The sequence below is a fragment of the Apus apus genome, chromosome W (assembly GCF_020740795.1).
Source record: "Apus apus isolate bApuApu2 chromosome W, bApuApu2.pri.cur, whole genome shotgun sequence".
In the NCBI taxonomy this organism is placed as follows: Eukaryota; Metazoa; Chordata; class Aves; order Apodiformes; family Apodidae; genus Apus; species Apus apus.
This window is the reverse complement of record NC_067311.1, coordinates 4526138-4542228: the sequence shown is the minus strand read 5'-3', so window position 1 is coordinate 4542228 and position 16091 is coordinate 4526138.

Genomic DNA, 16091 nt, shown 5'->3' with positions numbered 1-16091 from the left:
ACATGGTGGGATACCTCACATGACTGGAGTGCCACTGTTGATGGCTACCAGCTCTTCAGGAAAGAGACAAAGAAGGAGAGGCAGCGGTGTGGCCCTGTATATTAGGAATTGTTATGATTGTCTAGTACTAGACTATAATGATGACAAGGTAGAGTGCATTTGGATCAGGATTAGGGGCAAGGACAGCAAGGCTGATATTGCTGTGGGAACCTGCTAGAGACCTCCCAATCAGGGCAGTGAGGTGGATGAACTGTTCTGTAAATACCTGGGTGAAATCTCGTGGTTGTTTGCCCTTGTTCTTGTGGGGGACTTCAACTTCCCTGATGTCTGCTGGAAATACAATACAGCAGAGAGGGAATAGTCCTGGAGGTTCCTGGAATGTGTGTCCTGGTTTGAGCCAGGATGAAGCCACTTTTTCCTTTTACTGATTTTTTTTTTCCTTCAGTAAGCTCTCTTAACTAGCAACAAGTGTTCCAACTAGGACTGATAACACTGGAATGTTTATGTTATTGCCAGGATGCCAAGGTTGCATCTTTGCCCTTCCGGCTTAGGCACTGCCGGGAGATCTATGACCCCCCGCAGGAGGCTGAATTAGACAGACAGCAAAATTGGCCAGAGATATTCCATTCCATATATCTACATAAGCTCAGAGGAAGGTCAGAGATCACGGAAGACAATTTCCTTCCTGCTTCTTCTTCCCTTCTCTTCCATCCATAGCCGGCGTCCAGGGAGGACTCCATCTATCCATCACCATCAACCCCTAGGCTCGTGCATCCCTCGACCCTCATAACTCTACCCTAAGCCCCTATCTGCGCTGCCGCTCCCTCCGGCAATGGTCCAGGACTGTTCACAGCTAAGGAGAGTGCTGTGGGAATTGCTGGGGGTGGGGGGAGGCGAGAGGCTTTTGCTCATATCTGAACATATTTGTATATAATTGTACATATTTTCTTTTATCATTGGTGTTTAATTAAAGCTGTGTAGTTTAGTTTTCAATCCAGCCAAGTCTCTCTCTTTTTCTCTCTCTCCTTCCCTACCTGGGTGGGAGGGGGAGGGGATCGGGAGCATTGTTGTCTCTGGTTTAATTGCCGATCCTGAGTCAAACTGTGACAATGTGTCGAAGATAACTTCCTAACACAGCTGGTGAGTGAACCAACCAGGCAAGGTGCCCTGCTAGACCTGCTCTTTGTGAAAAGGGAAGGGCTGGTAGGAGATGTGACGGTTGGAAGCTGTCTTGGGCACAGCGCCCACGAATTGCTAAAGTTCTCTATTCTTAGAGATGCCAGGAGGGGGGGCCACCCTAGACTTCCGAAGGGCAAACTTTACCTTGTTCAACACCCTGATTGCCAGAATCCCTTGGGAATCTGCTCTGAAGGAGTATAGGAGTCCAGGAAGGCTGGATGCTCCTCAAGGAGGAAGTCTTGAAGGTGCAGGAGCAGGCCATCCCCATGTGCTGTAAGGCAAGCAGGTGGCATAGAAGACCAGCCTGGCTGAACAGGGAGCTTTGGCTGGCGCTCAGGAGGAAAAAGAGAATCTATGGCCTTTGGAGGAAGGGGCAGGACACTCATGAGGACTACAAAAATGCTGTGAGGCTGTGGAGGGAGGGAATTAGAAGGTCCAAAGCTCGGCTAGAAAATAATCTGGCCTCCATGGTAAAGGATAACAAGAAAAGCTTTTATAAATATATTTACAGCAAAAGAAAGACCAGGGAGACCCTCCATCCCCTATTAGATGCAGGAGGAAACATAGTGATAAATGACGAGGATAAGGCTGAGGTGCTTAATGACTTTTTTGCCTCAGTCTTTAGTAGCAGGACCAGTTATGTTGAGGGAATCAAACTCCCTAAGCTAGGCAACAGGGACCAAGAGCAGAGCGATCCCCCCACAATTCAGGAGGAGATGGTCAGTGACCATGTAGATGTGCACAAATCTATGGGGTCGGATGGGATCCACCCAAGAGTGCTGAAAGAGCTGGCAGGGGTGCTCACTAAGCCACTTCCTATAATTTGCCAGCAGTCCTGGCTGACTGGAGAGGTACCAGCAGATTGGAAATCAGCCAATGTTACCCCCATGTACAAGAAGGGACGGAAGGATGATCCGGGAAATTACAGGCCTGTTAGTCTGACTTCAGTCCCAGGGAAGCTGATGGAGCAGATCATCCTGAGTACCATCACATGGTACATGCAGAACAACCAGGCGATCAAGTCCAGTCAGCATGGGTTCATGAAGGGCAGGTCCTGTTTGACTAACCTGATCTCCTTCTACAACAGGGTGACACACTTATTGGATGAGGGAAGGGCTGCGGATGTTGTCTACCTTGATTTAGCAAGGCCTTTGACAAGGTTTCCTCACAGCATTCTCCTAGAGAAGCTGGCTGCTCGTGGCTTGGATGTGCACACACTTCACTGGATAAAAAAATGGTTGAATGGCCAGGTCCAAAGAGTTGTGTTCAATGGAGTTAAATCCAGTTGGCAGCTGGTCATGAGTGGTGTTCCCCAGGGCTCAGTGCTGGGGCCACTCTTGTTTAACATCTTTACTGATGACTTGGATGAAGGGATAGAGGGCACCTTCAGTACGTTTGCAGATGACACTAAGTTGGGTGGAAGTGTCAATCTGCTTAAGGGCAGGGTGGCTCTGCAGAGGGATCTAGACAGGCTTGACCATTGGGCCAAGGTGAATAGCGTGAGTTTCAATAAGGCCAAATGTCGAGTCCTGCACTTTGGCCACAACAACCCCCGGCAGCACTACAGGCTTGGGGAGGAGTGGCTGGAGAGCTGCCCAGCGGAGAGGGACTCAGGGGTGTTGATTGACAGCCGGCTGAATAGGAGCCAGCAGTGTGCCCAGGTGGCCATGAAGGCCAACACCATTCTGGCCTGCATCAAGAATAATGTGACCAGCAGGACCAAGGAGGTGATACTGCCCCTCCACTCGGCCTTGGTGAGGCCACACCTTGAGTACTGTCTGCAGTTTTGGGCACTGCAGTATAAGAAGGACATTGAGGTGCTGGAGAGGGTGCAGAGAAGGGCAATTAAAGCTGATTAGGGGTCTTGAGAACCAGCCTTATGAGGAGAGGCTGAGGGAGCTGGGGCTGTTCAGCCTGGAGAAGAGGAGGGGCTGAGGGGAGATCTCATCGCCCTCTACAACTACCTGAAAGGAGGTTGTAGTGAGGCAGGTGTTGGCATCTTCTCCCTAGTGACCAGCGACAGGATGTCGCGAGCTGATGCCGCTCGGGGAGAAGCCACTGGGGACTGCACGCGACACAGGACAAGAGGAAATTGGGTCAAGTTGTGCCAGGGGAGGTTCAGGCTGGATATTAGAAAAAATTTATTCACAGAAAGAGTGTTAAGGCAGTGGAACAGGCTGCCCAGGGATGTGGTGGAGGCACTGAGGACAATGAACAGCTACATACTTTGGCCTTTCAGATGACTCTTCTCTAGTGGGGTTGCTAAAGGTTCAAGACCAACAGGTGCCAATTGCCACTTCAATGGTGCATAGACAACAATATCGCACCAACAGAGACTCTGTGATCCCCATTCATAAGCTGATCCGGCAATTGGAGAGCCAAGGAGTGATCAGCAGGACTCACTCGCCCTTCAACAGTCCTATTTGGCCAGTGCAAAAGCCTGATGGTGAGTGGAGGCTGACAGTGGACTATCGTGGCCTGAATGAGGTGACACCACCACTCAGTGCTGCTGTGTCGGACATGCTAGAACTTCAATATGAGCTGGAGTCGAAAGCAGCCAGGTGGTACGCCACTCTTGACATTGCTCATGCCTTTTTCTCTATTCCTCTGTCACCAGAGTGCAGGCCACAGTTTCCTTTCACCTGGAGGGGAGTCCAGTACACCTGGAATCAACTGCCCCAGGGGTGGAAACACAGCTCAACCATTTGCCATGGATTGATCCATGCTGCTCTGGAGAAGGGTAGAGCTCCAGAACACCTGCAGTACATCAATGACATCATTGTGTGGGGTGACACACCAGAAGAAGGCCTTAAGAAAGGTAAAAAGATCATCCAAATTCTTCTGGAAGCTGGTTTTGCTATAAAAAGAAGCAAGGTCAAGGGACCTTCACAAGAGATCCAATTCCTGGGAATCAGGTGGCAAGATGGTCGTCGCCAGACCCCAATGGATGTGATTAACAAAATAACAGCTATGGCCCCACCATCTACTAAAAAGGACACTCAAACTGTTGGTTTCTGGAGAATGCATATTCCAAGTTACAGTGAAATTGTGAAACCTCTCTATGATGTGACCTGAAAGAATCACAGAATCGCCAAGGCTGGAAAAGACCTTTGAGATCTTCAAGTCCAGCCTATGACCTAACACCACCACATCGGCTAGATCATTTATCCTCGATGCTTAACCACAGACCTATAACAGTAGACCCTTACCCTAGACCCTTAACCCTAGACCATTTAATCTAGACGCTTACACCTAGACCTTTAAAGCTTGACCCTTAACGCTAGAGTCCTAACCCTGGACAGAATCATCCCAGAATATCATCTAGTCCAACCATAACCTAAATCCCCCTACCATAACCTAATCTACCCAGTCAGTACTTAAATCATGCTGCTAAGCACTATATCTATATTTTTCTTAAACACATCCAGGGACAGTGACTCCACCACCTCCCTGGGCAGCCTGTTTCACTAATCACTCTTTCATTAAAGAAATTCTTTCTAATATCCAATCGAAACCTCCCCTGGCGCAACTTTAGGCCACTTCCTCTGGTCCTGTCATTATTCACCTGATGGAAGAGGCCAACTCCCGCCTCCCTACAACCTCTTTTCAGGTAGTTGTAGAGAGCAATAAGGTCTTCCCTCAGCCTCCTCTTCTTCAAACTAAACTATCCCAGTTCCCTCAGCCTCTCCTCATAGGGCTTATTCTCCAGACCTTTCACCAGCTTTGTAGCTCTTCTCTGGACTCACTCCAGCAGCTCTACAACCTTCCTGAAGTGAAGGGCCCAGAACTGCACACAGTACTCGAGGTGTGGCCTCACCAGTGCCAAGTACAGGAGCACGATTACCTCTCTACTCCTGCTGGCCACACTATTCCTAATGCAGGCCAGGATGCTGTTGGCCTTCTTGGCCACCTGGGCACACTGCTGGCTCATGTTAAGTCAGCCGTCAACCAGCACCCCCAGGTCCTTCTCCACCATGGAGGTCTCTAACTGCTCATTCCCAAGCCTGTAGCTTTGCATGGGGTTGTTGTGACCAAAGTGCAAGACCCAGCACTTGGTCTTGTTAAACCTCATACAATTGGCCTCGGTCCATCGGTCCAGTCTGTCCAGGTCTCTCTGCAGCAGCGGCGACAGCGACAATCGAGGTAAGCCCAGGGGCTCAGCGTGAGATCCTGCTCTATAGGGGCGTTCCTGAGACCAGGGCATCCCGTGCAGCCACCCAGAACCGCAGCGAAAACCCGGAAGCTCGCAGAAGCTCGTCCAGCCAATCAGGCGCGGCAGGGGCGTGTTCGGAGCACCCGCGGGAGATTTAGACGACTCTAAGGAGCGCGAGCGGGCAAACAGGGGTGAGGCACGGTAGTTTGCTTGAGACGGCTCGCGAGCGGCAGGGCTCCTTCCTGATCATTGGGGCACAGCTACCAGCAGCAACAAATGCTACCAGTGTACTTGTGTAAGCTTCTGGAGTTATGGTAGTGATGTGCTGAAGAGCTCAATCCCTTGTAGCTGCTGGGGTTACTGGTCCAGCTATGGTGGAGACCTCCAGCCAGACTGACCTGAAGATGGTGGATATAGCTCTTCAGGTTACCAGTTGCCAGGAGTGTCTGGTGCCTCTCTGTGAGGCTTGGGCTAATAATCAGTCCTTCTGTAAAAGGTGTGTGGTTGTTAAAGAGCTATGCTGCCAAGTGAAGAAGCTAGAAGAGGAAGTGAACAGGCTATGTAGCATTTGAGCAAACGAGCAAGAGATCAAGGGATTATTTTCAGAGACATTTCAGTCTCAAGAATCTTGATCCTTCACCCCAATGGAGAAGCAGGTGGACCCAGAACAAAGCAGGGTACCTTGTCAAGAATCTGCCAATGATAAGGGCTGGAAGCAGGTCACTAAACGTAGGAGGAGGAAAGTTCTTCCTGCCTCTGAAAATCTGTAAAGCAGGTCTGGCACCTCCTATAACAGGTATGAGGTCCTGGAACTAGCGGGACAAACTACTGATAAGGAGGGAGAAGGTCCTTCTGAGTTAGTAGTGCCTCCCAAAACCAAAACTAAACCAACTGCAGCCCACATTGTGACCTCCTCTGCTAAGAGTCAAAGAAGGGTAGTTGTAATAGGAGACTCCCTTCTGAAGGGAATGGAAGGCCTGATATGCAGACTGGACCAAACTCACAGGGAAGTCTGCTGTCTCCCGGGGGCTCGGGTAAGGGACATTACTGGTAAACTCCCTACTCTACTAAGGCCCTCAGATTACTAACCAATTACTTGTTGATCAAGCAGGCAATGATGAAATAATAAATAGAAGTCCGAGGGCAATTAAAAGAGATTTTAAGGCCTTGGGACGTTTGGTTGAAGAATCAGGAGCTCAAGTTGTGATCTCCTAGATCCTCCTGTTAACAATGGATGATATTAATAAGACTAGACAAATCCATCTGGTCAATGCATGGCTCTGAGAGTGGTGTAAGCAGAAAAAATTTCGATTCTTTGATCATGGGATGATCTACTCAACACCTCGGATGCTAAAATGGGATAGTATGCACCTTTCTGAGAGGGGGAAAAAGAGTTCTAGCACAGGAGCTAGCAGTGCTTGTTGGTAGAGCTTTAAACTAGCTTGGAAGGGGGTAGGGGACAAAACCAGGGTTGCCAATGGTGAGCAATGGGATGGTGTGACAAAACTTGAGGAACCAAGCACTAACGGGATCCCTCATTCTGCTTTGCAAGGTGTTGGCCACAATGTACCACACCTGCGGTGTTTCTACACTAATGCGCACAGCATGAGGAATAAACAAGATGAGTTTGAAGCCTTGGCCATTCCCAGAGATTTGACATTATTGGCATAAGTGAAACCTGGTGGGATGAGTCCTATGACTGGAGCGCCCTGTTGGATGGCTACAGACTCTTCAGGAGAGATAGGCAGGGCAGAAGAGGCGGGGGAGTGGCTTTGTATGTAATGGAAGGGCTAGAGTGTATGGAGCTCACAGTTGGTAATGGCACAGTTGAGAGTCTTTGGGTGAGAATCAAGGGACAAACAAATAATGCGGATGTCATTGTGGGAATATACTATAGACCTCCTGTCCAGAATGAGGATGCGGATGACCTATTCTTTGAGGAACTAAGGGACACTTCCAAGTCAACTGCCCTTGTCCTTATGGGGAACTTGCCAGAAATCAACTGGGAGCAACATACAGCTAGCACAATCCAGGCCAGAAGATTTCTAAGCCACCTGGATGACAGCTTTATGGAACAGGTCATAAGGGAGCCAGCTCGGAATAATGCCCTCCTGGATCTGCTGCTTGTACACAGAGAGGATCTCATGAGTGAAGTGGAGACTGGAGGTCGTCTCGGCCACAGTGACCACGAGGCGATTGAGTTTAAAATCTCTGTTGACAAGAGGAAAACTGCCAGCAAAACTTCAACACTGGACATGAGGAGAGCAGACTTCAGGCTGCCTAGGGAGCTTCTGAGTCAGGTACCCTGGGAAAATATTTTTGCAGGTGTTGGGGTGTGGGGAACGGTCCATCTTCTCTCCCCCCACATAAGACTAAACAAAATGCCTTTCAAGCCAGCAAAGCAAGAGTGGCGTCTTTTTGCTGATTTAGCCAAGGACCGACTGGAACAGGCCCCTTGCTCAAGTCCACAGCAAGAAAGGAGCATAAGGGTTATGATAACTGGCAGAAGAATGGACAATAGGTTAAAGACTGCCTCTGACAGAGTACGTACCTGGCCAGTGCTAACTGGCTAATTTGAACAGTGGTACTTTACTCAAACAGTGACTTCTGATCTATAAAAGAGGGCAAGTTCTGCAGGCCCACGGCTCGCCGCCTGCCTGAGATGAGACCCTGCTGCAGTACCGGAAGCTGCCTTGAACCCCAGCACCGCTGTCCGGAGAAGCCGAGAGGGAAGGGGGGGCTGCCCCGCAACCGCTGCCCGGAGAAGCCGAAGGGGGGGGGGCCACCCGTACCCGCTGCGCGGGGAGCCAGCCTGCTCTCGAGGGATCGTTGCCCGCCGGAGCCTGCCTGGCTGGAGCCTGCCTGGCTGGAGCCTGCCCGAGCCTAACACCGGAACCAAACCGGACCGGAGTTAGCAGCTGTCTGCCCGGTCCGCGCCTGCCGCTCTGCCCCGGGATTGGAGCTCGCCGCGACTCACGGAGGAGCCACGACTGCCTGCCTGCCTGCCTGCCTGCCTGCCTGCCTGCCTGCCTGCTGGGGAGTCGCCTCTGTTACCGGGAAGCCGGCCCCCCTACGGACCTCCTGTCGAGCCCTGCCAGCCGCAACCCAGGAACCACACGCTACGGAAGGGTAAACGCACACACACATTCTCTAACTTTCCTGCCGGGCTCAACTCCTACCCTTTTACTCCATTGATTCCACACCTCTCCCTCGGAGTGTACATTTAATAAGACCATAGTACCTTTGAATTATTTTCCTGATGTATACCTAGTCTACCTCTCCTGAACCTTGGTCCCTCCGTTTGTGTTAACCCTTAATAAACTGGTTGATTCGTAAACTAAACATTGGTCTCAGTAACAATTTGTGAGCGTGGTGAGGAGGGGTATTCTAAAATACTCTAAAATACGGTCCCTCAGTGGCCGTTCCTCTGTGAGAGGCAAACACCACTTGTGAGCCCTCGGTTTCATTCACAAAGCCCTCCACATTGGGGGGGGGAAGTCGCAGAAGCATCCTGACAGCCGATAGCCCCTGGCATCGGCTCGCGACATGGGGTTCATGAGTGCTGGTCACTCTTTAAACATCACCTTCTAAGGGCACAGGAGCAGGCAATCCCACGATGTTGAAAGTCAAGCAGATGAGGCAGAAGACCAGCTTGGCTGAACAGGGATCTGCTCCTGCAGATTAGGCAAAAAAGGAAGGTGTATGCCCAGTGGAAGCTAGGTCAGGTGATGTGGGAAGAATACAGAGATGCTGCTAACCCCTGCAGGGAGAAAATGTGAGAGGCCAAAGCTCAACTGGAGCTGAAACTGGCCAGAACTGTGGGGGACGATAAAAAGAGTTTTTTCAAATACATTAATGGCAAAAGGCAGTGTAGAAACAGCATCGGTCCTTTACAGGATAAGGACGGTCACCTCACCAACAGGGTTATAGACAAAGCAGAGGTATTTAATGCATTCTTTGCCTCTGTCTTCAACACTGATGATGGACCAAGGGGGCCTCAACGCCCAGAACTGGAGAACCATGACTGCAACAATAATCAACTCTTAGCTGACCCTGAACTAGGAATCTGCTGCTACTGTTAGATCCCTACAAGTCCATGAGGCCTGATGGGATCCATCCGAGAATCCTCAAAGAGCTGGATGATGTCATCACTAGGCCTCTCTCTATGATTTTTGGGAGGTCCTGGGAATCTGGAGAGATAGCAGTTGACTGGAAACTGGCTAATGTTGTTCCAGTATTCAAGAAGGGCAAGAAGGAGGACCCTGGAAACGGCTTCACGAGGGGAAAGTCCTGCTTGTCAAACTTAATTTCCTTTTATGACAGGGTAACCCACCTAGTTGATCAAGGGAAGCCAGTGGATGTAATGTTTCTGGACTTCAGCAAGGCTTTTGATACTGTCTCTCACAGTATTCTCCTGGACAAAATGTCCAGCATACAGCTGGACAAGTGTACCATACAATGGGTGAGCAACTGACTCACAGGTCGAACACAAAGAGTGGCAGGGAATGGGGTAAAATCAGGCTGGCGACCAGTCACTAGTGGGGTCCCGCAGGGCTCCATCCTAGGCCCAGTCCTCTTCAACATCTTCATCAATGACTTAGGCACAGGACTCAAAGGAATTTCAAGCAAGTTTGCTGATGATGCAAAACTGCACAGTGGAGAGGGACCTGGGGGTCCTGGTTGATGGTAAACTGAATATGAGCCAGCAGTGTGCCCTGGCAACCAGGAGGGCCAACCGTGTCCTGCGGTGCATCAAGCGTAGCGTTGCCAGCCGATTGGGGGAGGTGATTGTCCCGCTCTACTCTGCACTGCTGCGGCCTCACCTTAAGTACCGCATGCAATTTTGGGCACCACAATATAAAAAAAGACATCAAGCTATTGGAGAGCCACGAGGATGGTGAAGGGTCTGGAAGGGTTGACTTATGAGGAGAGGCTAAGGTCACTTGGATTATTCAGCTTGGAGAAGAAGAGGCTGAGAGGTGACCTCATTGCAGTCTATGCCTTCCTCACAAGGGGAAGAGATGGGGCAGGTACTGATCTCTTCACTCCTGTGACCAATGACGGGACTCGGGGAAATGGCAGGAAGCTGAATCAGGGGAGATTTAGGTTGGATATCAGGAAAAGGTTTTTCACCCAGAGGGTGGCTGAGCACTGGAACAAGCTTCCCAGGGAAGTGGTCACAACACCAAGCCTGCCTGAGTTCAAGAAGTGTTTGGATGATGCTCTCAAGCACATGGTGTGATTCTCGGGGTGTCCTACACAGGGACAAGAGTTGAACTCGATGATCCTGATGGGTCCCTTCCAACTCAGCATATTCTATGATTCTATGATTCCCAAGTAAACATTATGCATGATGCTTTCCTGGAGATGGCTGAAGACCTGCCTACCAATGGGAAGTAGTGAACAAATTCCTTGGTTTGCTTTGCTTGTGCACGCGGCTTTTGGCTTCCCTATTAAACTGTCTTTATCTCAACCCACAAGTTTTCTCACTTGTACCCTTCTGATTCTCTCCCCCATCCCACTCTGGGGCAAGTGAGCAGGCAGCTGTGCGGTGCTTAGTTGACAGTTGAGGTTAAACAACACAAGCAGATGGCCTTTTTCATTTTCTGACACTCAAAAGATGGTAGTCGTGATGCTGCCATTATTTTCCAACAATTCTAAAACGTACTAGGGAAGCCATGCATTTTGCCTCATAATATACAGCTTGCATCACCTCACCTAACATTCTGTAAGTACACTTTCCTTGAGAAAACAATGCCATCAGTGGAATTCAAAGAACAGTGAATAATTTTTAGTTTTCAACAGCCAGTTCTTCAAAAGAGCAAATTACTTTGGAGTGCCTTCAATGACTGTACTGGAGAATTGTAATTTTAACTCTTAGTACATATCCTTCCTAGACTTCTTTTTATAAAGAAGCGAGGATATGCAGAGTGAGGTTGTACAAAGCGGATTTTATCACCTTTGTCCATCTTTTATCTCATTATCAAAACCCAATATTTTATTGTTCATCTTCTTTTAGTAAGGAGAACCAAATACTACACAGATATAAAAGATTTCAAGAAAACAAGACCTGACTCAGTGCTGTTTCTGTTATTCCAATACACACAATTCAGTAAGTTTTTATAATGTTAATGGCATATCAATAAAGAAATTTGCCATTTTTCTTGTGTTTGCAGCTAATAGGAGCAGTGTTTATCCACTTATTTTGCTGAAAAAAAATAAGGTTACTGATAGTGTGGTTTAATGATACTGGTACTTCACAGCTAAAGATGCTACTAATGTCTTAGCACTAATTTATGTAATTTACTAACTGATAATTGTATTCTATTATGATTGTTTTACCCCTGCTTCCTAGTTTATCTGCCAGTGTGAGAACACTAAACAGGACTAGCTATGAAAAAAAAAAAAGAGCTCATAGGAGTGACTGTAGTCGCAAAGAAATATTGAATAAAAGTCCTCTGAGCTAGAAGAACCCAGAGTGTAGTGTCCTCAGAGACAGAATTGTGGTGGGTTGACCTTGGCTGGATGCCAGGTGCCCACCAAGCCACTCTATCACTCCCCTCCTCAGCAGGACAGGGGAGAGAAAATAGAACAAAAGGCTCATGGGTCAAGATAAAAATAGGGAGATCACTCAGCAAGTACTTTCACACTTGACCCTGGAAAATTAATTTAATCTATTGCCAATCAAAAGTTAGAGTAGGATAATAAGGAATAAACCCAAATCTTAAAACACCTTCCCCCCACCCCTTCCTTCTTCGGAGCCTCAACTTCACTCCTGGTTTCTGTACCTCCTTCCCCCACGAGCAGCACAGGGGGATGGGGGTTGTGGTCAGTTCATTACACATTGTCTCTGCCGCGCTTTCCTCCTCACATTCTTTCCCTGCTCCAGCATCACTGATTGGCTCATCTTTGGCCAGTGGTGGGTCTGTCTTGGAGCTGGATGGCATTGGCTTTATTGGACATGGGGGAAGCTTCTAGCAGCTTCTCACAGAAGCCACCCCTGTAGCCCTCCTGGCTACCAAAACCTTGCCACACAAACCCAATACAAAAATTTAGAAATAAGGTAGTCCATAGTATTTAAGGCAGAGGTAGATCAGTTAGTGTGCAGTAGAGGTTGCAGACTTTTTAAGGATAAACCTGGTAGTAGAGTACACAAGACAAATGTAGACTTAAGTAGTAGGGACAGATGAAGGTGAGGAGGGAGGTTGTGAGCAGTTCACTGAAGAAATATGATACTTCATATAAGGGGGCAGAACAGTAAACAAAGGTGTTTGTAATTTATTTGGGGAACAAAATCTCTGTCACCTCTACCTTCAAGGCAAGCTGTGGGCAACAGGAAAGAAATCCAATGTTGAATGCCAAATAAACATGTTATAGGAACCTAGAAGTATGGAATGTGTGAATCAATGTTTGGACAATTTAGGGGGAGCGGTCATTGTCCCCATGATTATTGTTTTTTTTAATGACTACAATATGATGGGAAGTAGTAAAAAGTTTCTTTTATCACAAGTGTCATATGCTGAAAGAAGGAATGTTTTATAAGGGAATGTTAACAGTCTTAATCTCAGAACCCAACCATCAAGTGTCATCTGAAGAAAAGAAAATTTAAAAGGATGTCAGAAGAAAATGAGGTCAAATAAACACTACTTCCATCTTTTGGCAGTTTTATTAAATGATTTGCAAACAAACCAAAATTTCGGGTTACAAGTTCTCATTTGTAACAAACTGACTGTCCAGAAAACAGCCCCTACTATTCAGTCCCTCCAAATTCCTACTGTAGTATATCATTAGTGTAGGAAGACTGTTGCCCTGTTGCCAAGAATAAAACTATTAAATGCAGAAACTAAGGAATCTTCAGGGATAACTAAATAGATTTGTTCTTTGTACTACATTCATTTTAAAATATCAAAGTCAATTTATAAGGATAATATGTGTAGCAAGAAATTCCCATGATTATTAAAAAACTGCCTATCTGAAAATATGAGGTTTTTTCTTTTACTAAAAAAATCAAAATAACCTGTTTAACTCAGTATTGTCTTCCAGTACTGCTGCCTATTACCATAGTATGTGAATTTCTTCTTAGAGAAGGATTGCTAATGGCAATTTTTTTTTTAATTTTAATATCTGGTTCTTTTCCATTTCTGAGAAAAGTCTTCAAGTAGAATTTTATGGTTTAGTTATTGTTGTTTCTTTATTTGCATTATTTTCCTCCAATTTTAAAGGCCGAGTTGATTTTGGGGGCAGTGAAGGAAGCAAATCGTTGCTTTTAGGAGATTTAAATAATTGTCAGTTTTGTTGTGAAAAAACAATTTTAAAATTAAAAAAATGTCTTTTATGTATATATATATGTATGTATATATTTCTGGTGCAGCAATAAATTAATATTTAAAGGAATATTCAACTGATACTCCATAGAGTGACCAAATGCTGATTTCTAGCCTAGCAAATATTTCTAACTCTGAACTCTATCAGATATGAGGGAGTAGAAGAGGCAACACAAATTTCTTACTCATAGTTTTGTTAAAAATACTTCCTTCTGCCACTGAAGTTAATTCCGTTGGCAAAAGTATTCACCCATTCATAGCTGAAATAATGTGTTATGAGTCTGTCTGTTCAATAGACTCTCACTTTCCTGTTAAATGTAAACCTCAGAGATAAGCTGCTGCTTTCATTCATTGTAAGATCATAAATACACAATCTAAATTTCTAAATGTATGTGTGGGAAACTGTTCTTTTCTTCCCCACATAAGTCTAAACAAAATGCCTTTTAAGCCAGCGAAGGCCTCTCCTGATTATCCCCAGCTAAGGGACTAAAACAGATTTGCTTCTCAAGGACAACTGAACCCAAAACAACAGATGTGGTCCGGGACAGAAAGGATGGGCGACAAGCCATCCTGTGCCCCTGGTAGTCACTGCCCTAACGTGGGGCTCATGGACACTCATTGGCTCTGGACAGTGACACTGACTGGACCGGTGGGTCACAGGGGTATCAAAGGCGGCGAGTGCAGCAGGTGGGCCCTTCCCTCCTCCCTGAGGCCCGTTCGGACGCTTTCTGCGTGGGACACCCCCCTGCTGCGGACACTGGTGCTGGGACCCTGCCTGCCTGCCTGCCTGCCCCGGGTCCAGCCTGAGCCTCAGCGCCGAGCGTGCCGGGGTCCTGAGCCCTGGGGTCGGGGCCGGAGCCCCCTCCCCGTGTTGCTGCCGGTTGAGGGGAAACCAACGGGCGCTGCACCCGCTGCCAAGAGGCCGCCCCTCCGACACCACGGACCTGCCGTCCTGCCATCCGGCCACCAACCACCGCTGGACAAGCCGCCGGAGGGTAACATCACCTCACACACACACACACACACACACACACACTCCTTTCCTCATACTCGCACACACAGCGCGACCTCTTAAGGAGGACCGGCGTCGGGTTTCCTTCCCTCCTTCCCTCCTCCCTTTGGTCTTTAACCCCCTCCCTTAAAAGCACCGGTCCTTTTGCATTGCCTCCCTAAAGGACACTTTCTCACTACATACATATTGATATCCCTGGTAGCCATTCACATTTGCATTGTCCCTAAACATCATCCCTCGGTTTGTGTTAACCCTTAATAAACCGATTAGTTTGTGGAGTAAGCCTTGCTATTAGAGACAATTTCTGAGCGTGGTGGAGTGGGGGGTGCTTTCTAACTACCACCCTGAGATACGGTCCCGCGGTGGCCGTTCCTCCGTGAGAGGCAGCGCCACGTGTGACACTCGGTCTTATTCACAAACCCCTCCACATTGGGAGGGGGAGTCGCAAAAGTATCCTGACAGCCGGTAGCCCCCCGGTACCGGCTTGCGACAGTATGCCTAATACATGTTTAAATCTCATAAATGTTTTAAAAATGCACATAGTAACTTGAAATCATTACAAACTGGTTCATATATCTCATCTCTAATGAGTGTTATACGTGTAGTGGAATGCATAGAAGACTGCTTCCTCACACAAATGTTGGATGTGCCAACCAGGAATGGGGCACAGCTGGACTTAACTACTCAGTAACCAAGAAAACCTGTTCTGTAATATCTTGGTTAGTGACAGACTTGGCTGCAGTGACCACAATATTGTGGAGTTTGGGATACTGCTGAGCACAATTCCAGGACAAAGGTTTTAGATTTTAGAAGAGCAAAATTCAGCTCTCTCCAGGCTCAGTTGGAAAGGATCCCATGGGGAGCTTCCGTGGAGGGTAAAGGGGCTAGTGAGTGCTGGGAGTTTTTCAAGAACACTCTCCTAGATATGCAAAACCGGTTCATCCCCTCTAAAGGCAAGGGAAGTAGGCGGAGCAAGAGACCCCCATGGCTTAACTGTGAGCTTCTGTGTCTGCTCAGTACCAAAAGGGAAATGTACCAGAGGTGGAAAAGTGGAACATTACTCGTTGCAAATTGCAAGGGCATTGCCAGAGCATGCAGAGATGCAGTTCGGAAAGCAAAAGTTCATCTTGAGCTGACATTGGCCAAAGATGTCCAAAACTTCAAGAAAGGGTTCTTCAGATATGTTAACCCCAAGCAGAAACAGAGGAATAATATTGGCCCACTATTAAACAGAAGAGGTGAACTAGTCACCAACCATGCTGAAAAAGCAGAGGTCCTCAACACCTTCTTCACCTTTGTCTTTACCAGTGCTGTTGGGTCCCAGGCCATAGGAACAAAAATCCAGGTTGATACACCAACCTGGCGACAGTGAAGGAAGAGGTGGTGTGCCAACTATTGCAGGAGCTTGACCCATACAAATCAA